We start from the raw sequence: 19,831 nt of genomic DNA on the forward strand, positions 1-19,831 counted from the left end.
TCCAAAATCTGACATTTTTTTGAAAAACGCTTTTTTGGTCCAAAACTTAACAAAAACGTCATACTATACTACGTAGTACGTCCTACTATACTATGCCGTCCATAATGTGACAATTTTTTGAAAAAAACATTGGTCCAAAATTTGACAAAAACGACATACTATACTATGTCGTCCAAAATCTGACCATTTTTTTGAAAAACGCTTTTTTGGTCCAAAACTTAACAAAAACGTCATACTATACTACGTAGTACGTCCTACTATACTATGCCGTCCATAATGTAACCATTTTTTTGAAATAAAAAATTGGTCCAAAATTTGACAAAAACGACATACTATACTATGTCGTCCAAAATCTGACCATTTTTTTGAAAAACGTTTTTTTGGTCCAAAGCTTGACAAAAACGTCATACTATACTATGTAGTACGTCCTACTATACTATGCCGTCCATAATGTGACCATTTAAAAAAAAAAAAAAATTGGTCCAAAATTTGACAAAAACGACATACTATACTATGTCGTCCAAAATCTGACCATTTTTTTGAAAAACGTTTTTTTGGTCCAAAGCTTGACAAAAACGTCATACTATACTATGTAGTATGTCCTACTATACTATGTCGTCTATAATGTGACCATTTTTTGAAAAAAAACAATTGGTCCAAAATTTGACAAAAACAACATACTATACTATGTCGTCCAAAATCTGACCATTTTTTTGAAAAAAGTTTTTTTGGTCCAAAACTTGACAAAATCGTCATACTATACTATGTAGTACGTCCTACTATACTATGCCGTCCATAATGTGACCATTTAAAAAAAAAAAAAAAATTGGTCCAAAATTTGACAAAAACGAAATACTATACTATGTCGTCCAAAAACTGACCATTTTTTAAAAAAACGTTTTTTTGGTCCAAAGCTTGACAAAAACGTCCTACTATACTATGTCGTCCAAAATCTGACATTTTTTTGAAAAACTTTTTTTGGTCCAAAACTTAACAAAAACGTCATACTATACTACGTAGTACGTCCTACTATACTATGCCGTCCATAATGTGACCATTTTTTTGAAAAAAAATATTGGTCCAAAACTTGACAAAAACGTCATACTATACTATGTCGTCCAAAATCTGACCATTTTTTGGAAAAACTTTTTTTTGGTCCAAAACGACAAAAACGTCATACTATACTATGTAGTACATCCTACTATACTATGCCGTCCATAATGTGACCATTTAAAAAAAAAAAAAATTGGTCCAAAACTTGACAAAAACGTCATACTATACTATGTCGTCCAAAATCTGACCATTTTTTTGAAAAACGTTTTTTTGGTCCAAAGCTTGACAAAAACGTCCTACTATACTATGTCGTCCAAAATTTGACATTTTTTTGGAAAACGTTTTTTTGGTCCAAAACTTAACAAAAACGTCATACTATACTACGTAGTACGTCCTACTATACTATGCCGTCCATAATGTGACAATTTTTTGAAAAAAACAATAGGTGCAAAATTTGACAAAAACGACATACTATACTATGTCGTCCAAAATCTGACAATTTTTGGGAAAAACGTTTTTTTGGTCCAAAGCTTGACAAAAACGTCATACTATACTATGTAGTACGTCCTACTATACTATGCCGTCCATAATGTGACCATTATTTGCAAAAAAAAAAATTGGTCCAAAATTTGACAAAAACGACATACTATACTATGTCGTCCAAAATCTGACAATTTTTTTGAAAAAGTTTTTTTTGGTCCAAAGCTTGACAAAAACGTCATACTATGCTATGTAGTACGTCCTACTATACTATGCCCTCCATAATGTGACCATTTAAAAAAAAAAAAAATTGGTCCAAAATTTGACAAAAACGACATACTATACTATGTCGTCCAAAATCTGACCATTTTTTTGAAAAATGTTTTTTTGGTCCAAAACTTGACAAAATCGTCATACTATACTATGTAGTACGTCCTACTATACTATGCCGTCCATAATGTGACCATTTAAAAAAAAAAAAAAAATTGGTCCAAAATTTGACAAAAACGACATACTATACTATGTCGTCCAAAATCTGACAATTTTTTTGAAAAAGTTTTTTTGGTCCAAAGCTTGACAAAAACGTCATACTATACTATGTAGTACGTCCTACTATACTATGTCGTCTATAATGTGACCATTTTTTGAAAAAAAAAATTGGTCCAAAATTTGACAAAAACGACATAGTATACTATGTCGTCCAAAATCTGACAATTTTTTTGAAAACGTTTTTTTGGTCCAAAGCTTGACAAAGACGTCATACTATACTATGTAGTACGTACTACTATACTATGCCGTCCATAATGTGACCATTTTTTGAAAAAAAAAATTGGTCCAAAATTTGACAAAAACGACATACTATACTATGTCATCCAAAATCTGACAATTTTTTTGAAAAAGGTTTTTTTGGTCCAAAGCTTGACAAAAACGTCATACTATACTATGTAGTACGTACTACTATACTATGCCGTCCATAATGTGACCATTTTTTGAAAAAAAAAATTGGTCCAAAATTTGACAAAAACGACATACTATACTATGTCGTCCAAAATCTGACCATTTTTTTGAAAAAGGTTTTTTTGGTCCAAAATTTGACAAAAACGACATACTATACTATGCCGTTTTTGCATATAAATATAAATGCATGAACATGGAAAAACTTGTTCATGCATTTATTCTTAGTAGGTAAGATTATTGTAATGGTGTCTTCACAGGTCTTAGTAAAAAATCAATCAAGCAGCTGCAGCTCATCCAGAATGCTGCTGCCAGAGTCCTGACCAACAGTAAGAAAATGGACCATTTCACACCTGTCCTTAAATCATTGCACTGGCTCCCTGTGAGTCAAAGGATCGGGTTTAAAATCCTGCAACTAGTCTACAAGTCGCTGAATGGTCTTGGGCCAAAATACATGTCAGAGCTGCTCATTGATTATGAAGCGTCCAGACCCCTCAGGTCATCAGGAACCGGTTTACTCAGCGTCCCCAGGGTCAGAACCAAGCAGGGCGAAGCTGCATTTAGCTTCTATGGTCCTCACCTGTGGAACAAGCTCCCTGAACACCTGAGGCGTGCACAAACTGTCAGCTTGTTTAAATCAGGGTTAAAAACATTATTGTTTACTGCAGCTTTCTAATATTACTAATTTTAACCACTTTAACTTTCCTTTTTAATGATTTTAATAATTTTAAATTGCATTTTTTTTGCATGATTTTAAGTTGTTAAATGTTTTAAATTGTTGATCTTAAATTGTTTAATGTTTTAAAATTTTTTAATTTCATAATTGATTTTTGAATTTATTGTGCTTAAATTTCAAATGATTTTATATTACACTCATTTCTGCTTGATTTTAAATTGTTTGAGGTTTTAAATGGTTTTAATTTCTTAACTTGATTTTTTAATTGATTGTGTTTTAATTTCAAATGTATTTCCTGCCTGTAAAGCACTATGAATTGCCTTGTGTAAGAATGGTGCTATACAAATAAACTTGCCTTGCCTTGCCTATGTCGTCCAAAATCTGACCATTTTTTTGAAAAACGTTTTTTTGGTCCAAAGCTTGACTAAAACGTAATACAATACTTTGTAGTACGTCCTACTATACTATGTCGTCCATAATGTGACCATTTTAAAAAAAAAACTAAATTGGTCCAAAATTTGACAAAAACGACATACTATACTATGTCGTCCAAAATCTGACAATTTTTTGGAAAAACGTTTTTTTGGTCCAAAACGACAAAAACGTCATACTATACTATGTAGTACGTCTTACTATACTATGTCGTCCATAATGTGACCATTTTTTGAAAAAAAAAATTGGTCCAAAATTTGACAAAAACGACATACTATACTATGTCGTCCAAAATCTGACAATTTTTTTGAAAAAGGTTTTTTTGGTCCAAAGCTTAACAAAAACGTCATACTATACTATGTAGTACGTCTTACTGTACTATGTCGTCCATAATGTGACAATTTTTTGAAAAAAATAAATTGGTGCAAAATTTGACAAAAACGACATACTATACTATGTCGTCCAAAATTTGCAAATTTTTTGGAAAAACGTTTTTTGGTCCAAAACGACAAAAACGTCATACTATACTATGTAGTACGTCCTACTATACTATGCCGTCCATAATGTGACCATTTTTTGAAAAAAAGAAATAGGTCCAAAATTTGACAAAAACGACATAGTATACTATGTCGTCCGAAATCTAACAATTTTTTGAAAAAAGTTTTTTGGGTCCAAAACGACAAAAACGTCATACTATACTATGTAGTACGTCCTACTATACTGTGCCGTCCATAATGTGACCATTTTTTGAAAAAAAAAATTGCTCCAAAATTTGACAAAAACGACATAGTATACTATGTCGTCCAAAATCTGACCATTTTTTTGAAAAACGTTTTTTTGGTCCAAAGCTTGACAAAAACGTCATACTATACTATGTAGTATGTCTTACTATACTATGTTGTCCAAAATCTGACCATTTTTTTGAAAAAGTTTTTTTGGTCCAAAGCTTGACTAAAACGTCATACAATACTTTGTAGTACGTCCTACTATACTATGTCGTCCATAATGTGACCATTTTTTGAAAAAAAAGAAATTGGTGCAAAATGTAACAAAAACGACATACTATACTATGTATAGTTGACAAAAACGACATACTATACTGTGTCGTCCAAAATCTGAAAAACATTTTGAAAACGTTTTTTTGGTCCAAAGCTTGACTAAAACGTCATACAATACTTTGTAGTACGTCCTACTATACTATGTCGTCCATAATGTGACCATTTTTTGAAAAAAAAGAAATTGGTGCAAAATGTGACAAAAACGACATACTATACTATGTCGTCCAAAATCTGACCATTTTTTTGAAAAACGTTTTTTTGGTCCAAAGCTTGACAAAAACGTCATACTATACTATGTAGTACGTCCTACTATACTATGTCGTCTCTAATGTGACCATTTTTTGAAAAAAAAAATTGGTCCAAAATTTGACAAAAACGACATACTATACTATGTCGTCCAAAATCTGACCATTTTTTGAAAAATGTTTTTTTGGTCCAAAACTTGACAAAATCGTCATACTATACTATGTAGTACGTCATACTATACTATGCCGTCCATAATGTGACCATTTAAAAAAAAAAAAAAAATTGGTCCAAAATTTGACAAAAACGACATAGTATACTATGTCGTACAAAATCTGACCATTTTTTTGAAAAACGTTTTTTTCGGTCCAAAGCTTGACAAAAACGTCCTACTATACTATGTCGTCCAAAATCTGACATTTCTTTGAAAAACGTTTTTTTGGTCCAAAACTTAACAAAAACGTCATACTATACTACGTAGTACGTCCTACTATACTATGCCGTCCATAATGTGACAATTTTTTGAAAAAAACAATAGGTGCAAAATTTGACAAAAACGACATACTATACTATGTTGTCCAAAATCTGACAATTTTTGGGAAAAACGTTTTTTTGGTCCAAAACTTGACAAAATCGTCATACTATACTATGTAGTACGTCATACTATACTATGCCGTCCATAATGTGACCATTTGAAAAAAAAAAAAAAATTGGTCCAAAATTTGACAAAAACGACATAGTATACTATGTCGTCCGAAATCTAACAATTTTTTGAAAAAAGTTTTTTGGGTCCAAAACGACAAAAACGTCATACTATACTATGTAGTACGTCCTACTATACTGTGCCGTCCATAATGTGACCATTTTTTGAAAAGAAAAATTGCTCCAAAATTTGACAAAAACGACATAGTATACTATGTCGTCCAAAATCTGACCATTTTTTTGAAAAACGTTTTTTTGGTCCAAAGCTTGACAAAAACGTCATACTATACTATGTAGTATGTCTTACTATACTATGTTGTCCAAAATCTGACCATTTTTTTGAAAAAGTTTTTTTGGTCCAAAGCTTGACTAAAACGTCATACAATACTTTGTAGTACGTCCTACTATACTATGTCGTCCATAATGTGACCATTTTTTGAAAAAAAAGAAATTGGTGCAAAATGTAACAAAAACGACATACTATACTATGTATAGTTGACAAAAACGACATACTATACTGTGTCGTCCAAAATCTGAAAAACATTTTGAAAACGTTTTTTTGGTCCAAAGCTTGACTAAAACGTCATACAATACTTTGTAGTACGTCCTACTATACTATGTCGTCCATAATGTGACCATTTTTTGAAAAAAAAGAAATTGGTGCAAAATGTGACAAAAACGACATACTATACTATGTCGTCCAAAATCTGACCATTTTTTTGAAAAACGTTTTTTTGGTCCAAAGCTTGACAAAAACGTCATACTATACTATGTAGTACGTCCTACTATACTATGTCGTCTCTAATGTGACCATTTTTTGAAAAAAAAAATTGGTCCAAAATTTGACAAAAACGACATACTATACTATGTCGTCCAAAATCTGACCATTTTTTGAAAAATGTTTTTTTGGTCCAAAACTTGACAAAATCGTCATACTATACTATGTAGTACGTCATACTATACTATGCCGTCCATAATGTGACCATTTAAAAAAAAAAAAAAAATTGGTCCAAAATTTGACAAAAACGACATAGTATACTATGTCGTACAAAATCTGACCATTTTTTTGAAAAACGTTTTTTTCGGTCCAAAGCTTGACAAAAACGTCCTACTATACTATGTCGTCCAAAATCTGACATTTCTTTGAAAAACGTTTTTTTGGTCCAAAACTTAACAAAAACGTCATACTATACTACGTAGTACGTCCTACTATACTATGCCGTCCATAATGTGACAATTTTTTGAAAAAAACAATAGGTGCAAAATTTGACAAAAAACGACATACTATACTATGTTGTCCAAAATCTGACAATTTTTGGGAAAAACGTTTTTTTGGTCCAAAACTTGACAAAATCGTCATACTATACTATGTAGTACGTCATACTATACTATGCCGTCCATAATGTGACCATTTGAAAAAAAAAAAAAAATTGGTCCAAAATTTGACAAAAACGACATAGTATACTATGTCGTACAAAATCTGACCATTTTTTTGAAAAACGTTTTTTTCGGTCCAAAGCTTGACAAAAACGTCCTACTATACTATGTCGTCCAAAATCTGACATTTCTTTGAAAAACGTTTTTTTGGTCCAAAACTTAACAAAAACGTCATACTATACTACGTAGTACGTCCTACTATACTATGCCGTCCATAATGTGACAATTTTTTGAAAAAAACAATAGGTGCAAAATTTGACAAAAACGACATACTTTTCTATGTTGTCCAAAATCTGACAATTTTTGGGAAAAACGTTTTTTTGGTCCAAAACTTGACAAAAACGTCATACTATACTATGTAGTACGTCCTACTATATTATGCCGTCCATAATGTGACCATTTTTAAAAAAAAAAAAAAATTCGTCCAAAATTTGACAAAAACGACATACTATACTATGTCGTCCAAAATCTGACATTTTTTTGAAAAACGCTTTTTTGGTCCAAAACTTAACAAAAACGTCATACTATACTACGTAGTACGTCCTACTATACTATGCCGTCCATAATGTGACAATTTTTTGAAAAAAACATTGGTCCAAAATTTGACAAAAACGACATACTATACTATGTCGTCCAAAATCTGACCATTTTTTTGAAAAATGTTTTTTTGGTCCAAAACTTGACAAAATCGTCATACTATACTATGTAGTACGTCCTACTATACTATGCCGTCCATAATGTGACCATTTAAAAAAAAAAAAAAAATTGGTCCAAAATTTGACAAAAACGACATACTATACTATGTCGTCCAAAATCTGACCATTTTTTTGAAAAACGTTTTTTTGGTCCAAAGCTTGACAAAAACGTCATACTATACTATGTAGTACGTCCTACTATACTATGCCGTCCATAATGTGACCATTTAAAAAAAAAAAAAAAATTGGTCCAAAATTTGACAAAAACGACATACTATACTATGTCGTCCAAAATCTGACCATTTTTTTGAAAAACGTTTTTTTGGTCCAAAGCTTGACAAAAACGTCCTACTATACTATGTCGTCCAAAATCTGACATTTTTTTGAAAAACGTTTTTTTGGTCCAAAACTTAACAAAAACGTCATACTATACTACGTAGTACGTCCTACTATACTATGCCGTCCATAATGTGACCATTTTTTTGAAAAAAAATATTGGTCCAAAACTTGACAAAAACGTCATACTATACTATGTCGTCCAAAATCTGACCATTTTTTGGAAAAACTTTTTTTTGGTCCAAAACGACAAAAACGTCATACTATACTATGTAGTACATCCTACTATACTTTGCCGTCCATAATGTGACCATTTTTTAAAAAAAAAAAATTGGTCCAAAACTTGACAAAAACGTCATACTATACTATGTCGTCCAAAATCTGACCATTTTTTTGAAAAACGTTTTTTTGGTCCAAAGCTTGACAAAAACGTCCTACTATACTATGTCGTCCAAAATTTGACATTTTTTTGAAAAACGTTTTTTTGGTCCAAAACTTAACAAAAACGTCATACTATACTACGTAGTACGTCCTACTATACTATGCCGTCCATAATGTGACAATTTTTTGAAAAAAACAATAGGTGCAAAATTTGACAAAAACGACATACTATACTATGTCGTCCAAAATCTGACAATTTTTGGGAAAAACGTTTTTTTGGTCCAAAGCTTGACAAAAACGTCATACTATACTATGTAGTACGTCCTACTATACTATGTCGTCTATAATGTGACCATTTTTTGACAAAAAACAAATTGGTCCAAAATTTGACAAAAACGACATACTATACTGTCGTCCAAAATCTGACAATTTTGGGAAAAACGTTTTTTTGGTCCAAAACTTGACAAAAACGTCATACTATACTATGTAGTACGTCCTACTATACTATGCCGTCCATAATGTGACCATTATTTGAAAAAAAAAAAATTGGTCCAAAATTTGACAAAAACGACATACTATACTATGTCGTCCAAAATCTGACAATTTTTTTGAAAAAGGTTTTTTTGGTCCAAAGCTTGACAAAAACGTCATACTATGCTATGTAGTACGTCCTACTATACTATGCCCTCCATAATGTGACCATTTAAAAAAAAAAAAAAAATTGGTCCAAAATTTGACAAAAACGACATACTATACTATGTCGTCCAAAATCTGACAATTTTTTTGAAAAAGTTTTTTTGGTCCAAAGCTTGACAAAAACGTCATACTATACTATGTAGTACGTCCTACTATACTATGTCGTCTATAATGTGACCATTTTTTGAAAAAAAAAATTGGTCCAAAATTTGACAAAAACGACATAGTATACTATGTCGTACAAAATCTGACAATTTTTTTGAAAACGTTTTTTTGGTCCAAAGCTTGACAAAGACGTCATACTATACTATGTAGTACGTACTACCATACTATGCCGTCCATAATGTGACCATTTTTTGAAAAAAAAAATTGGTCCAAAATTTGACAAAAACGACATACTATACTATGTCATCCAAAATCTGACAATTTTTTTGAAAAAGGTTTTTTTGGTCCAAAGCTTGACAAAAACGTCATACTATACTATGTAGTACGTACTACTATACTATGCCGTCCATAATGTGACCATTTTTTGAAAAAAAAAATTGGTCCAAAATTTGACAAAAACGACATACTATACTATGTCGTCCAAAATCTGACCATTTTTTTGAAAAAGGTTTTTTTGGTCCAAAATTTGACAAAAACGACATACTATACTATGCCGTTTTTGCATATAAATATAAATGCATGAACATGGAAAAACTTGTTCATGCATTTATTCTTAGTAGGTAAGATTATTGTAATGGTGTCTTCACAGGTCTTAGTAAAAAATCAATCAAGCAGCTGCAGCTCATCCAGAATGCTGCTGCCAGAGTCCTGACCAACAGTAAGAAAATGGACCATTTCACACCTGTCCTTAAATCATTGCACTGGCTCCCTGTGAGTCAAAGGATCGGGTTTAAAATCCTGCAACTAGTCTACAAGTCGCTGAATGGTCTTGGGCCAAAATACATGTCAGAGCTGCTCATTGATTATGAAGCGTCCAGACCCCTCAGGTCATCAGGAACCGGTTTACTCAGCGTCCCCAGGGTCAGAACCAAGCAGGGCGAAGCTGCATTTAGCTTCTATGGTCCTCACCTGTGGAACAAGCTCCCTGAACACCTGAGGCGTGCACAAACTGTCAGCTTGTTTAAATCAGGGTTAAAAACATTATTGTTTACTGCAGCTTTCTAATATTACTAATTTTAACCACTTTAACTTTCCTTTTTAATGATTTTAATAATTTTAAATTGCATTTTTTTTGCATGATTTTAAGTTGTTAAATGTTTTAAATTGTTGATCTTAAATTGTTTAATGTTTTAAATTGTTTTAATTTCATAATTGATTTTTGAATTTATTGTGCTTAAATTTCAAATGATTTTATATTACACTCATTTCTGCTTGATTTTAAATTGTTTGAGGTTTTAAATGGTTTTAATTTCTTTACTTGATTTTTTAATTGATTGTGTTTTAATTTCAAATGTATTTCCTGCCTGTAAAGCACTATGAATTGCCTTGTGTAAGAATGGTGCTATACAAATAAACTTGCCTTGCCTTGCCTATGTCGTCCAAAATCTGACCATTTTTTTGAAAAACGTTTTTTTGGTCCAAAGCTTGACTAAAACGTAATACAATACTTTGTAGTACGTCCTACTATACTATGTCGTCCATAATGTGACCATTTTAAAAAAAAAACTAAATTGGTCCAAAATTTGACAAAAACGACATACTATACTATGTCGTCCAAAATCTGACAATTTTTTGGAAAAACGTTTTTTTGGTCCAAAATTTGACAAAAACGTCATACTATACTATGTAGTACGTCTTACTATACTATGTCGTCCATAATGTGACCATTTTTTGAAAAAAAAAATTGGTCCAAAATTTGACAAAAACGACATACTATACTATGTCGTCCAAAATCTGACAATTTTTTTGAAAAAGGTTTTTTTGGTCCAAAGCTTAACAAAAACGTCATACTATACTATGTAGTACGTCTTACTGTACTATGTCGTCCATAATGTGACAATTTTTTGAAAAAAATAAATTGGTGCAAAATTTGACAAAAACGACATACTATACTATGTCGTCCAAAATTTGCAAATTTTTTGGAAAAACGTTTTTTGGTCCAAAACGACAAAAACGTCATACTATACTATGTAGTACGTCCTACTATACTATGCCGTCCATAATGTGACCATTTTTTGAAAAAAAGAAATAGGTCCAAAATTTGACAAAAACGACATAGTATACTATGTCGTCCGAAATCTGACAATTTTTTGAAAAAAGTTTTTTTGGTCCAAAACGACAAAAACGTCATACTATACTATGTAGTACGTCCTACTATACTATGCCGTCCATAATGTGACCATTTTTTGAAAAAAAAAATTGCTCCAAAATTTGACAAAAACGACATAGTATACTATGTCGTCCAAAATCTGACCATTTTTTTGAAAAACGTTTTTTTGGTCCAAAGCTTGACAAAAACGTCATACTATACTATGTAGTATGTCTTACTATACTATGTTGTCCAAAATCTGACCATTTTTTTGAAAAAGTTTTTTTGGTCCAAAGCTTGACTAAAACATCATACAATACTTTGTAGTACGTCCTACTATACTATGTCGTCCATAATGTGACCATTTTTTGAAAAAAAAGAAATTGGTGCAAAATGTAACAAAAACGACATACTATACTATGTATAGTTGACAAAAACGACATACTATACTGTGTCGTCCAAAATCTGAAAAACATTTTGAAAACGTTTTTTTGGTCCAAAGCTTGACTAAAACGTCATACAATACTTTGTAGTACGTCCTACTATACTATGTCGTCCATAATGTGACCATTTTTTGAAAAAAAAGAAATTGGTGCAAAATTTGACAAAAACGACATACTATACTATGTCGTCCAAAATCTGACAATTTTTTGGAAAAACTTTTTTGGTCCAAAACGACAAAAACGTCATACTATACTATGTAGCACGTCCTACTATACTATGCTGTCCATAATGTGACCATTTTTTGAAAAAAAAATTTGGTCCAAAATTTGACAAAAACGACATACTATACTATGTCGTCCAAAATCTGAAATTTTTTTTGAAAACGTTTTTTTGGTCCAAAGCTTGACAAAAACGTCATACTATACTATGTAGTACGTCTAACTATACTATGTCGTCCATAATGTGACCATATTTTGAAAAAAAAGAATTGGTGCAAAATTTGACAAAAACGACATACTATACTATGTCGTCCAAAATCTGACAATTTTTTGGAAAAACTTTTTTGGTCCAAAACGACAAAAACGTCATACTATACTATGTAGCACGTCCTACTATACTATGCCGTCCATAATGTGACCATTTTTTGAAAAAAAAAATTGGTCCAAAATTTGACAAAAACGACATACTATACTATGTCGTCCAAAATCTGAATTTTTTTTTGAAAACGTTTTTTTGGTCCAAAGCTTGACAAAAACGTCATACTATACTATGTAGCACGTCCTACTATACTATGCCGTCCATAATGTGACCATATTTTGAAAAAAAAGAATTGGTGCAAAATTTGACAAAAACGACATACTATACTATGTCGTCCAAAATCTGCCCATTATTTGGAAAAACGTTTTTTTGGTCCAAAAACGTCATACTATACTATGTAGTTCGTCCTACTATACTATGCCGTCCATAATGTGACCATTTTTTGAAAAAAAACAATAGGTCCAGAATTTGACAAAAACGACATAGTATACTATGTCGTCCGAAATTTGACAATTTTTTTGAAAAACGTTTTTTGGTCCAAAACGACAAAAACGTCATACTATACTATGTAGTACGTCCTACTATACTATGTCGTCCATAATGTGACCATTTTTTGGAAAAAAAAGAAATTGGTGCAAAATGTAACAAAAACGACATACTATACTATGTCGTCCAAAATCTGACAATTTTTTGGAAAAACCTTTTTTGGTCCAAAACGACAAAAATGTCATACTATACTATGTAGTACGTCCTACTATACTATGCCGTCCATAATGTGACCATTTTTTGAAAAAAAAACTTTGGTTCAAAATTTGACAAAAACGACATACTATACTGTGTCGTCCAAAATCTGAAATTTTTTTTGAAAACGTTTTTTTGGTCCAAAGCTTGACTAAAACGTCATACAATACTTTGTAGTACGTCCTACTATACTATGTCGTCCATAATGTGACCATTTTTTGAAAAAAAAGAAATTGGTGCAAAATTTGACAAAAACGACATACTATACTATGTCGTCCAAAATCTGACAATTTTTTGGAAAAACTTTTTTTGGTCCAAAACGACAAAAACGTCATACTATACTATGTAGCACGTCCTACTATACTATGCCGTCCATAATGTGACCATATTTTGAAAAAAAAATTTGGTCCAAAATTTGACAAAAACGACATACTATACTATGTCGTCCAAAATCTGAAATTTTTTTTGAAAACGTTTTTTTAGTCCAAAGCTTGACAAAAACGTCATCCTATACTATGTAGTACGTCTAACTATACTATGTCGTCCATAATGTGACCATATTTTGAAAAAAAAGAATTGGTGCAAAATTTGACAAAAACGACATACTATACTATGTCGTCCAAAATCTGCCCATTATTTGGAAAAACGTTTTTTTGGTCCAAAAACTTCATACTATACTATGTAGTACGTCCTACTATACGATGCCGTCCATAATGTGACCATTTTTTGAAAAAAAAATTTGGTCCAAAATTTGACAAAAACGACATACTATACTATGTCGTCCAAAATCTGAAATTTTTTTTGAAAACGTTTTTTTGGTCCAAAGCTTGACAAAAACGTCATACTATACTATGTAGTACGTCTAACTATACTATGTCGTCCATAATGTGACCATATTTTGAAAAAAAAGAATTGGTGCAAAATTTGACAAAAACGACATACTATACTATGTCGTCCAAAATCTGCCCATTATTTGGAAAAACGTTTTTTTGGTCCAAAAACGTCATACTATACTATGTAGTACGTCCTACTATACTATGCCGTCCATAATGTGACCATTTTTTGAAAAAAAACAATAGGTCCAAAATTTGACAAAAACGACATAGTATACTATGTCGTCCGAAATCTGACAATTTTTTTGAAAAACGTTTTTTTGGTCCAAAGCTTGACTAAAACGTAATACAATACTTTGTAGTATGTCCTACTATACTATGCCGTCCATAATGTGAACATTTTTTTGAAAAAAAAATTGGTCCAAAATTTGACAAAAACGACATACTATATACTATGTCGTCCAAAATCTGACAATTTTTTTGAAAACGTTTTTTTGGTCCAAAGCTTGACTAAAACGTAATACAATACTATGTAGTACGTCTTACTATACTATGTCGTCCATAATGTGACCATATTTTGAAAAAAAGAAATTGGTCCAAAATTTGACAAAAAAAACATACTATACTATGTCGTCCAAAATCTGACCATCTTTTTGAAAAACTTTATTTGGTCCAAAGCTTGACAAAAACGTCATACTATACTATGTAGTACGTCCTGCTATACTATGCCGTCCATAATGTGACCATTTTTTGAAAAAAACAATTGGTGCAAAATTTGACAAAAACGACATACTATACTATGTCGTCCAAAATCTGACCATTTTTTTGAAAAAGTTTTTTTGGTCCAAAGCTTGACAAAAACGTCATACTATACTATGTAGTCAACCTACTATACTATGCCGTCCATAATGTGACCATTTTTTGAAAAAAAAAATTGGTGCAAAATTTGACAAAAACGACATACTATATACTATGTCGTCCAAAATCTGACCATTATTTGGAAAAAAGTTTTTTTGGTCCAAAACGACAAAAACGTCATACAATACTTTGTTGTACGTCCTACTATACTATGCCGTCCATAATGTGACCATTTTTTGAAGAAAAAAAATTGGTCCAAAATTTGACAAAAACGACATACTATATTATGTCGTCCTAAATCTGACCATTTTTTTGAAAAACGTTTTTTTGGTCCAAAGCTTGACAAAAACGTCATACTATACTATGTAGTACGTCCTACTATACTATGTCGTCTATAATGTGACCATTTTTTGAAAAAAAAAAATTGGTCCAAAATTTGACAAAAACGACTATACTATGTCGTCCAAAATCTGACCATTTTTTTGAAAAACTTTTTTTGGTCCAAAGCTTGACTAAAACGTCATCCAATACTTTGTAGTACGTCCTACTATACTATGCCGTCCATAATGTGACCATTTTTTGAAAAAAAAAATTGGTGCAAAATTTGACAAAAACGACATACTATACTATGTCGTCCAAAATCTGACAATTTTTTGGAAAAACGTTTTTTTGGTCCAAAACGACAAAAACGTCATACTATACTATGTAGTACGTCCTACTATACTATGCCGTCCATAATGTGACCATTTTTTGAAAAAAAGAAATTGGTCCAAAATTTGACAAAACAACATACTATACTATGTCGTCCAAAATCTGACAATTTTTTTGAAAACGTTTTTTTGGTCCAAAGCTTGACAAAAACGTCATACTATACTATGAAGTACGTCTAACTATACTATGTCGTCCATAATGTGACCATATTTTGAAAAAAAAAATTGGTGCAAAATTTGACAAAAACGACATACTATACTATGTTGTCCAGAATCTGACCATTTTTTTGAAAAACGTTTTTTTGGTCCAAAGCTTCACTAAAACGTCATACAATACTTTGTAGTACGTCATACTATACTATGCCGTCCATAATGTGACCATTTTTTTGAAAAAAAAATTGGTCCAAAATTTGACAAAAACGACATACTATACTATGTCGTCCAAAATCTGACAATTTTTTTGAAAACGTTTTTTTGGTCCAAAGCTTGACAAAAACGTCATACTATACTATGTAGTACGTCTAACTATACTATGTCGTCCATAATGTGACCATATTTTGAAAAAAAAAACTTGGTCCAAAATTTGACAAAAACAACATACTATACTATGTCGTCCAAAATCTGACAATTTTTTTGAAAAACTTTATTTGGTCCAAAGCTTGACAAAAACGTCATACTATACTATGTAGTACGTCCTACTATACTATGCCGTCCATAATGTGACCATTTTTTGAAAAAAACAATTGGTGCAAAATTTGACAAAAACGACATACTATACTAGCTCGTCCAAAATCTGACCATTTTTTTGAAAAAGTTTTTTTGGTCCAAAGCTTGACAAAAACGTCATACTATACTATGTAGTCAACCTACTATACTATGCCGTCCATAATGTGACCATTTTTTGAAAAAAAAAAATTGGTCCAAAATTTGACAAAAACAACACACTATACTATGTCGTCCAAAATCGGACCATTTTTTTGAAAAACTTTATTTGGTCCAAAGCTTGACAAAAACGTCATACTATACTATGTAGTACGTCCTACTATACTATGTCGTCTATAATGTGACCATTTTTTGAAAAAAAGAAATTGGTCCAAAATTTGACAAAAACGACATAGTATGTCGTCCAAAATCTGACCATTTTTTTGAAAAACGTTTTTTTGGTCCAAAGCTTGACTAAAACGTCATACAATACTTTGTAGTACGTCCTACTATACTATGCCGTCCATAATGTGACCATTTTTTGAAAAAAAAAATTGGTGCAAAATTTGACAAAAACGACATACTATACTATGTCGTCCAAAATCTGACAATTTTTGGGAAAAACGTTTTTTTGGTCCAAAACGACAAAAACGTCATACTATACTATGTAGTACGTCCTACTATACTATGCCGTCCATAATGTGACAATTTTTAGAAAAAAAAAATTGGTCCAAAATTTGACAAAAACGACATAGTATACTATGTCGTCCAAAATCTGACCATTTTTTTGAAAAAGTTTTTTTGGTCCAAAGCTTGACTAAAACGTCATACAATAGTTTGTAGTACGTCCTACTATACTATGTCGTCCATAATGTGACCATTTTTTGAAAAAAAAAAATTGGTGCAAAATTTGACAAAAACTAAATACTATACTATGTCGTCCAAAATCTGACATTTTTTTTGAAAACGTTTCTTTGGTCCAAAGCTTGACAAAAACGTCATACTATACTATGTAGTATGTCTAACTATACTATGTCGTCCATAATATGACAATATTTTGAAAAAAAAAATTGGTGCAAAATTTGACAAAAACGACATACTATACTATGTTGTCCAAAATCTGACCATTTTTTTGAAAAACGTTTTTTTGGTCCAAAGCTTGACTAAAACGTCATACTATACTATGTAGTACGTCCTACTATACTATGCCGTCCATAATGTGACCATTTTTTGAAAAAAACAATTGGTGCAAAATTTGACAAAAACGACATACTATACTATGTTGTCCAAAATCTGACCATTTTTTTGAAAAAGTTTTTTTGGTCCAAAGCTTGACAAAAACGTCATACTATACTATGTAGTCCACCTACTATACTATGCTGTCCATAATGTGACCATTTTTTGAAAAAAAAAAAAAGGTCCAAAATTTAACAAAAACGACATACTATACTATGTCGTCCAAAATCTGAAAAAAATTTTGAAAACGTTTTTTTGGTCCAAAGCTTGACAAAAACGTCATACTATACTATGTAGTACGTCTTACTATACTATGTCGTCCATAATGTGACAATTTTTTGAAAAAAAAGAATTGGTGCAAAATTTGACAAAAACGACATACTATACTATGTCGTCCAAAATCTGACCAATATTTGGATAACCGTTTTTTTGGTCCAAAACGACAAAAACGTCATACTATACTATGTAGTACGTCCTACTATACTATGCCGTCCATAATGTGACCATTTAAAAAAAAAAAAAATTGGTCCAAAATTTGACAAAAACGACATACTATACTATGTCGTCCAAAATCTGACCATTTTTTTGAAAAACTTTATTTGGTCCAAAGCTTGACAAAAACGTCATACTATACTATGTAGTACGTCCTACTATACTATGCCGTCCGTAATGTGACCATTTTTTGAAAAAAAAATTGGTCCAAAATTTGACAAAAACGACATACTATACTATGTCGTCCAAAGTCTGACCATATTTTGGAAAAACGTTTTTTTGGTCCAAAACGACAAAAACGTTATACTATACTATGTAGTACGTCCTACTATACTATGTCGTCCATAATGTGACCATATTTTGAAAAAAAAAATTGGTCCAAAATTTGACAAAAACGACATACTATACTATGTCGTCCAAAATCTGACCATTTTTTGGAAAAACGTTTTTTTGGTCCAAAGCTTGACAAAATCGTCATACTATACTATGTAGTACGTCATACTATACTATGCCGTCCATAATGTGACCATTTTTTGAAAAAAAAAAAATAGGTCCAAAATTTGACAAAAACGACATAGTATAATACTATGTCGTCCGAAATCTGCCAATTTTTTTAAAAACGTTTTTTTGGTCCAAAGCTTGACTAAAACGTCATACAATACTTTGTAGTACGTCCTACTATACTATGCCGTCCATAATGTGACCATTTTTTTGAAAAAAAAATTGGTCCAAAGTTTGACAAAAAAGACATACTATACTATGTCGTCCAAAATCTGACAATTTTTTTGAAAACTTTTTTTTGGTCCAAAGCTTGACAAAAACGTCATACTATACTATGTAGTACGTCCTACTATACTATGCCGTCCATAATGTGACCATTTTTTGAAAAAAAAAAAATTGGTCCAAAATTTGACAAAAACGACATACTATACTATGTCGTCCGAAATCTGACAATTTTTTTGAAAAACGTTTTTTTGGTCCAAAGCTTGACTAAAACGTCATACAATACTTTGTAGTACGTCCTACTATACTATGCCGTCCATAATGTGACCATTTTTTGAAAAAAAAAATTGGTCCAAAGTTTGACAAAAAAGACATACTATACTATGTCGTCCAAAATCTGACCATTTTTTTGAAAAACGTTTTTTTGGTCCAAAACTTGACAAAAACGTCATATTGTACAATGTAGTACGTCCTACTATACTATGCCACACTATATGACATACTATACTATGTTGTCCAAAATCTGAAAACATTTTTGAAAAAGTGTTTTTGGTCCAATTTTGGATCGGTGGTTTACAGATAAAGCTAACTTACTGTTATAGTTGCTGTTAATATAATGATCATAAAATATGAAAATAAAGTCAGACTCATGATCGCATCATTAGGAACAATAACAACGTGTTAAAAGTCGTTTCATAACTCCAGATTCTTTCACTCATCAGCTGAACGTGGTGAACAAAACTGGACACTGAAACATCAAAGGGAAGGAGAAAAAAGGATTTAATTTATTTTTTTTAATAGCTTCATGGCTTTCCTAAAAAAACAGAGTTGCTCTCAAACATCTCGGTGTCCTTGAACCTTTGCAGAACCTGTCCAGAAGTGGTGTCTTGGAGATGCAGAAAAGGATTATCAAAGCACTACATCACACAGCTCCAGATGGCATTCAAGGACATAAAAAATGGTACATGGTGAATATTTTTGATCCCCTGGTGATTGTGTAAAGCATTTGTTTGTGATTTTTTTAAATTTCAATTACGCCGTGCACGGTGCCAAATGTGCAACCCTACAAAGTAAGTCGGTGCATTTCATCACTTAATTGTGCCAAATTAAGAAAAAAATAAAAAAATTTCTTTGTTGTTATACTGTTATTCTGAGTCT

The sequence above is a fragment of the Microchirus variegatus genome (assembly GCF_963457635.1).
Source record: "Microchirus variegatus genome assembly, chromosome: 15".
In the NCBI taxonomy this organism is placed as follows: Eukaryota; Metazoa; Chordata; class Actinopteri; order Pleuronectiformes; family Soleidae; genus Microchirus; species Microchirus variegatus.